This window comes from Ostrea edulis, chromosome 2, assembly GCF_947568905.1.
Source record: "Ostrea edulis chromosome 2, xbOstEdul1.1, whole genome shotgun sequence".
In the NCBI taxonomy this organism is placed as follows: Eukaryota; Metazoa; Mollusca; class Bivalvia; order Ostreida; family Ostreidae; genus Ostrea; species Ostrea edulis.
Genome location: NC_079165.1, coordinates 76,159,027 through 76,166,477, shown reverse-complemented (window position 1 = coordinate 76,166,477; position 7,451 = coordinate 76,159,027). Strand labels below are relative to the sequence as shown.

At 35.1% G+C, this 7,451-nt stretch overlaps 1 pseudogene; it reads right to left on the bottom strand.

The window, feature by feature from the left end:
* Window positions 1-2,185: 2,185 nt before the first annotated feature.
* Window positions 2,186-6,604, bottom strand: LOC125680063 (uncharacterized; annotated as a pseudogene).
* Between the last annotated feature and the right edge of the window lie 847 nt (window positions 6,605-7,451).

Here is a 7,451-nt window from a genome sequence, read left to right as displayed (position 1 = left end):
GAGCCATAAGGCCCGCGGGCCTATTTCTTGATGTCATTTGTTAGCCCTCTATAGACTCAACAACTTTAGTTCTATATGTCTTTACAAAATATTTACCTGTAAAAAGTTATTGAGATCGACCGATATCGACAAAAAATCGACTCTACAGGCGAGCCATTAGGACCATAGGCCTATTTCTTGATATCAATCGATAGATCTCGATAAACTGAACAACTTTTGTTCAATATGTTCTTACAAAATATTTACCAGTTACAAGTTTTTGAAATCGACTGATATCGACAAAAATCGACTCTACAGGCGAGCCACGAGGCCCACAGACCCATTTTTTGATATTGATCGATAGGTTATGACACATTGAACAACTTTTGTTCAATAATGCTTTTCAAAAAATATGTCGTTTTAAAGATATGAGGCGTCAAATATTTACGATTTTGGCCCTTAAAATCTCTAATTACGTAACATATGACCTACTTTTTGATTTGATAAGATCAAGCTCGTTGAGATGAACATTTCCGCTTCTACAACTTATTATAAAATATTAATAGTTTCTGAGATATTCTCAAAAACATTTGGACCCTTCTGAACCCCTAATTTAAAGGGCCAGCCCGTTTTGCTTGATATCGTAAGAAAGGCCTTGTCATTTGAAACATTTTTTGCTCAACAAGTATTTAGAAATTCTTTACAGTTCTCGAGTTATCTCTACAAGAAATATTTAAGGGCCAAACTGTAGCTCCCTAACGGGGCCACATAGGGAAAAAACGAAATGTACATATTGTTTAGATTATCATTCTGAACAACTTTTGTTCAATAATGCTTTTCAAAATATTTGTCGTTTTCAAGATATGGGGCGTCAATTATTTATGATTTTGGCCCTTAAAATCCCTTATTACGTAACATATGACCTACTTTTTGATTTGATAAGAACAAGTTCGTTTAGATGAACATTTCCGCTTCAATAACTTATTACAAAATATTAATAGTTTCTGAGATATTCTCATAAACCTTTGGACCCTTCTGGGCCCCTAATTTAAAGGGTCAGCCCCTTTTGCTTGATATCGTAAGAAAGGTCATGACATTTCAAACATTTTTTGTTCAACAAGTATTTAGAAATTCTTTACCGTTCTCGAGTTATTTCTAGAAGTAATTTTAGGGGCCAAACTGTAGCTCCCTAACGGGGCCACATAGGGTAAAAACGAAATATGCATATTGTTCAGATCATCATTCTGAACAACTTTTGTTCTTTATTGCTTTTCAAAATATTTGTCGTTTTCGAGATACAAGGGGTAAAAAATTTATGGTTTTGGCCCTTAAAATCCCTTATTACGTAACATATGACCTAAATTTTTATATGAATAGATTTGGATTGTTGAGATGAACATTTTTTGTTCTTTGACTTATACCAAAATATTAACGATTTTTGAGATATTTGATCTAGGTTTTGAGCCCTTCTAGATCCCTAATTGAAGGGGCTAGCCCCTAAATCTTGATATTTTCGAAAAGATCTCGTAAATGTGCACAACTTTTGTTCTACATGTCTTAACAAAATATTTGCAAGAAAAAAGATATTGGAGATCAAAGGTGAAAAATCGCCGAAATCGGCGAAAATTTTTGGCATCCATTTTTTCAGGTCCAGGCGATCGTTTAGGCAAATCGCCTCCGGTAAAATCGAATCCCCCACAAATCTTCTAAAATGTTTACTCTATCTTGTGTAGAAATTTCAAGACTCTAGCTTCAAAACTAACGGAGGAGATGTGTGGACAACAAGGCCCTTCAAAAAGTCACTAAAAGAGAGATAACTCCTGACCGGAAGTGACGTCAAGCACGAAATTTTGCAAGCAAAGTCTCGTCACCAAAAGACATCTTTCCTGAAAATTTCGTAAAAATCGATCGAGAAATGGCTGAGAAAAACGCGTGTACTACCAAGGAAAATAATAATAATAATGAAGAAGAAGAACGCGAACAATAATAGTAAGGTCTTCCGCAGGAGACGGAAGACCTTAATAAACAGTACAATCACTAGAAGGTCTTCCGTTGGAAACGGAAGACCTTAAATAAGAAACAGAGTAAAAACAATATGTTCCCAAACTTTGTTTGGGGAACATAATTACATTTACCAAATAAAGTTACTGTACTTTAAACAATGATTTATACCAGAACAATAAATATCATGTTGGCATTAATTCAAACAATCTCCCCAAGACCCGCATGACACGTCAGATATTGTTTCTTCTTATTTTGTAAATGTAAAACCTGTTTTTATAATCACTGGACCTTAAATGCATGATTACTTTTATAATATAAGTTGGAATTTCCTCACACATATATCTAGTTTGTCATGAGAGTTTCTGCCCTTACTATTGGTATGATTGCACCAATATTAAAAAATGACAGTATGCAGATAAGCTTTACAATTTGAAATGATAAAAATTTTAATGTATATGTATTATTAAAACATATACATGTATATATTTCCAGGTGCAATTATACCAATTTACATCAGGTAACTAGTATGTTGCATACATAAATTATTTGAACTATAGGAGAAGTTTTAAAAATGTTGACAGGTGCATTAAGAAATAAAGTTTTGTGAATACCATGTTGTTAAAAACATATTGCCATACATGTATGCATGTATTTAAAAGTTACCTGATGATTTTTGTTTACACTGCATATTGGAATGAATTTTAGAATAGGACACTTTAATATTGGATCAAAAGAGAAGTCATTTTCTATTGGTAGTCCTGCAGGTTAAACTGTGGAAAGCAGACAAAATGTTTGAAGGTTTTAATGATTGATTTAATAATGAAGATGTTAATAATTTAAAACCCTTCATACACTTTGACAATTAATTACTTTAACTGTCCGGGCGTCATCAGTTGGGAAACGGTTAAAGTAAAACACTTTTTAAGGATCACAATGCTCATCTGATCAAATAATGATTCATGAAACTGCCCACTGATTCTACATAAGAATTTAATGCCCTTTATCATAGGGAAAAGAAAGAAGACAAACATTGATCATAAACTTCACTTGAACTATCTAGTAAACAAACACATTTAGTCATGCCACTTACCTCAACTTTTCCATCCTTCCAAAAATACTGAAAACTGTATGCAGTAAGTAATCTCCTGAATTGTGCTTTATGGAACAGTATTAATGAAGCTATTGACATTGGCCTAAGGCTTAGATGTTAAGCCCATATGCAAGGTGAAGATAACGAACAGTGATCAATCTCATAACTCCTACAAGCAATACAAAATAGATAGTTGGGCAAACACGGACCCCTGGACACACCAGAGGTGGGATCAGGTGCCTAGGAGGAGTAAGCATCCCCTGTTGACCGGTCACACCCGTCGTGAGCCCCATATCCTGATCAGGTAAACGGAGTTATCCGCAGTCAATGTTAAGCCCATATGCCATTGTCAGTCTACTACTGGACTGACATGATGTCAAAACTCCAAATACATTTACCATCACTCGGAATCAGGATCATCTCCATTGCCAGCTGGTTAATGACTATGTGTAATAATTGAAAATAAAAACAATAGAAACAAGAACAAGAACAAAAACAAGGAAGACAAATTTGGAAAGTTGAAATCAAAATTTGATTGCTTTCTGATACAATTATTCCGGAATAAGATAATACTCTGTTTAAAGATCCAAATTTATGTAATTTTTTCCAAGAAATATAGTTATTGTGGAATTAAACAATAACATTTAATATAAATGCTCAGTAAAGGGTTACAAAATGATGATTTAATTTATAATTTTAAATTGATAATTACCATTATTCCCTATCTAAAAATCTGTATATTGCTACATATTTTCAATTGTATTAAAACAAAATCAGTTAAATTGAACAATTTTGAATAGCTTTCCTCTCCATGAACATTTGATATATTAGGTTTTCAAAATTTAATTTTTAACATAAAAGGGTAAAATGTGTTTCACAAAAAAAATCAACAAGTTTAGGCATCATGGCAGACACAAATTTTGCATCAAAAATTACTTTGTTTTACAGTTGTCCATACAACAAAATCTGCCCATGTTGTTCCCATAATGACCATTTCACCTTGAACTTGCGCATAGTATTTGTGATCACGCCTCAGTCTAGGGCCCCTCACGGTGTTCTCCAGACAAAATCCCACTTCACCAACAAGTTCATGGACCTCCTTATTTGTGTTGTTGTGACCTGACATGGAGTATGGGCACTTGACCTCCAGAACTCCACGTTGATTTTTCTTGGGCATGGACAAATCTATCACCCATCCATCACTTGATGCTCCAAGGAAAGCATGTGATGGGTATAAAGTAATGCCGGAAGGTCTTACCTGAATGTATGTCACAGCACTCTGTAACATAAGGTAGTCCTCAATGGCGTCCTTTTCGTGATCAATTCCCCACTGCACAGGAAGTGGAAGTGTTGTATACCTAAATATAATTTTAAAAGAATACGAAATGTGCTAAATCTCCTTTAGTATTACAACAATCTACTGCAGACCCATGGATTATCAACTTTTGTACCTGTTTAAGTTGGAGCCATTAATAATTTTGTCCACTAAACTGTGTGTGTGTGGGGGGGGGGGGGGGGTTTACTCCAGAGTGAAGGACCGCACCAAATATGGAGCTCGTAATGCGACCTTTATGGAGATATTTCCATATCTGGCACAGCCCTTGCCCTCGAGTTTTCTCCTCTATGTAGTGGCTTAGACTGTCCTCGATTGAAATGGGCATAGGTACTACAAAAAATAGTTATCATGTATTTCATGTACATTAAAAAACACTGAAAATAGATGAAAATCTTACAGATGAATGCCATATTTTAATAGGAATTTCTTTACTTACAGTTTTCTTCAGACAAGACCATATCTTTCATCCCTTTTTCCAAAGGATCCTCGGTCGTGCCAACTTCCACCTCATTTTCCACCTCAGGAACTTCGTCAGGAATGTTCCACAGCTGAGCCATGCCTGAAATACAAAAATCCATGACTTATCAATTTTGTGTACATGTTTTGTATTTTAAATGATTAAAAGTGTATGCCAATAGATATGTTTTAAATAAATGATTTGTAAAGCTTCATTTAATATTTATTGTATGAGTTTCAATATTAGTCATCAATGCCGGTTTAAATTCAAGATAATGGTTACCAGTTTTAGGAAACAACTCTTTCAGCAGCTTTAACTGCTGCATTGAGCTGGCCAGGTCAAAAGACCTTTGATCAGTATTACGTGGATCAAACTGGATTTGTTTCCTCTCCCTGAACTCCACCTCCCCTTCTTCACTCACTTTGGGTCTCCCAAAATTCCACTCCTTAAGGGGATTTGGTTCCATTTTCATTGGTCGAGGTTCACTCCACTGGCATGATTTTGATGTTGAGCTGTTGGAACTCAAAATCTGACTGAGGTGGAGATGATGGAGGTACATAAGTAATCCACCTATGTGACTGCAGGACTGTGCTAGACTTAAGTTGAATCAAAGGAGTTTTAAAATTTTAATATATATAATACAAGTATGTACTGTAAAGTTGTAATAAAAATATATTAAATAGGTTTCCCAGTCTAAATTTAAACTTTTCTCTTACCCAATAGGACATTCACAGTATGCATAGCATACTTTTTTCTTCTCCAGCAAACAAATGTACACATTGTATCTGGTTTTCTTCATTGAAGCCAAACAAAGCTTTGATATACTCCAAGGAGTCATCTATCTGAAAATTTTCATGATTAATACTAAAATTATGCCTGTGTTTTCATCTGTTCAAATGCTTATAATATGTACATATGTGTATGAGATTTGTTCATAATTTTTTTTAAAGTAATTTTCTTCATTCACTTCACTGTCTGATATTTTCTAGCCCATAAGACATGCCAGGTATACATCTGTATGGGGGTATATTCATATACATAAGTATTGTATATCACTAGTATTTTGTTTATTAAACATGTTCTTTAATAAATAATCGCTACCAATATTAAACTAAGAGTCAAATGTTTTGATAGAAGAATAGTGCTCGGCATACAACAAAACATTAAGGATCTAATTAATGATTATGTAACGATATGGGGAGTCAATAAATAGATAAACAAAACAAACATAAATAAATAAAAAAATTAATGATAAATAGTATTTCTGAAATAATTGTTTTGGTTGTAAATTATATAATTGAGTCTATTCTAATTTTATTTTTTACTATGTGCACTGAAACTTTGATATATATGTTAAATAATCATGATAGTTAGAAAAATATGGGCAGCCTTATGAAATTGATACCTGGGCTGTCACAACTTGAGACAAATCACCAGCTTCAAAGTACTTAACGGCCTTGTCTAGTCTTTTATGGTTGTCTATCCGTTCCCCTTCTTGTGTTAGTCTCAAAATCATGTGTCGATAAATTTCTTTAAATGGTGATCTGGGCGTCGAATCTGATGATAATGTTGAATATGAAGCTAAATGAAGAGGTGGGGGGGGGGGGGGGGGGTTATGTCCTGGAATATCTGGGATGACACCTTCACATGCTGACACTCTGAATTTTATCGGTGTTTCAGTCATAGGAACGTTGGTAATTTTTCGCTTTGGGGCGTTTGAAATCTCCCGGTGTGCCATCTTCGCTGCCAACAACGTAAACACGGAAATCCCCGTGTATGCGCATGGAGCAGCAAGTTCAATGCTCATTTTTTATTATATTTCGTAAAATGTATGGTTCAATTGTAATAAAATCGTAAAATCAAACCCCAAATATAAATATAAAAGAGAAAACACAAAGACTTTCATATAAAAAGAATTTATTTTCCTCGCTTGAAATATGTACTTTGTACGAAAAAATGTAGGCGTTGCGCATAAACAGCTTTTCCCTGCGGAAGTAGTTATGCGCATGTGCGAAAGTTATCGTGAAACAGTCTATTCAACCGGGGATGACAATAGTCCAGTTTGCACCTTGCGACAACTTCCTTCATGTCAACTCAAATACCAGATACACCGCACACTGCCTCAGAGATACTGCAATATCGTAGCCCTTAACGACTATGGTTTCGAACTCCGGCATAATACCGAGCGAAGCTCGCGTCGCGAAGCGACGCGACGAGCTCGCTCCAATGATTACGCAATGGAGTCACGTGGTTTGCTCTTCATCAGCTGAAAAATGATTGGGACAACCCATAATGCCTCCGGAAAAATGTCGCCGTCACTGCGGTATACTTCATTGAAAACCCCGTAGATAAAACAAATAAATAGTTTGGAAAGTACCACAAATGATTTTAAATTCCAAACAAGCTTTCCCATACCTTCGTACGTTTTTTTGTGGATAATTGATTCGTTTGAAAGAAAATAATATAGCAGCTAATGATGACGTCACAATGCACTGTTTACATCAACAGTGTTATATTTCCCGCGTTAAATGAAATGCCTAAAGTCGTGTTGTAAGATGTCATGGGTCTTCGCTCGTCTCAACGGT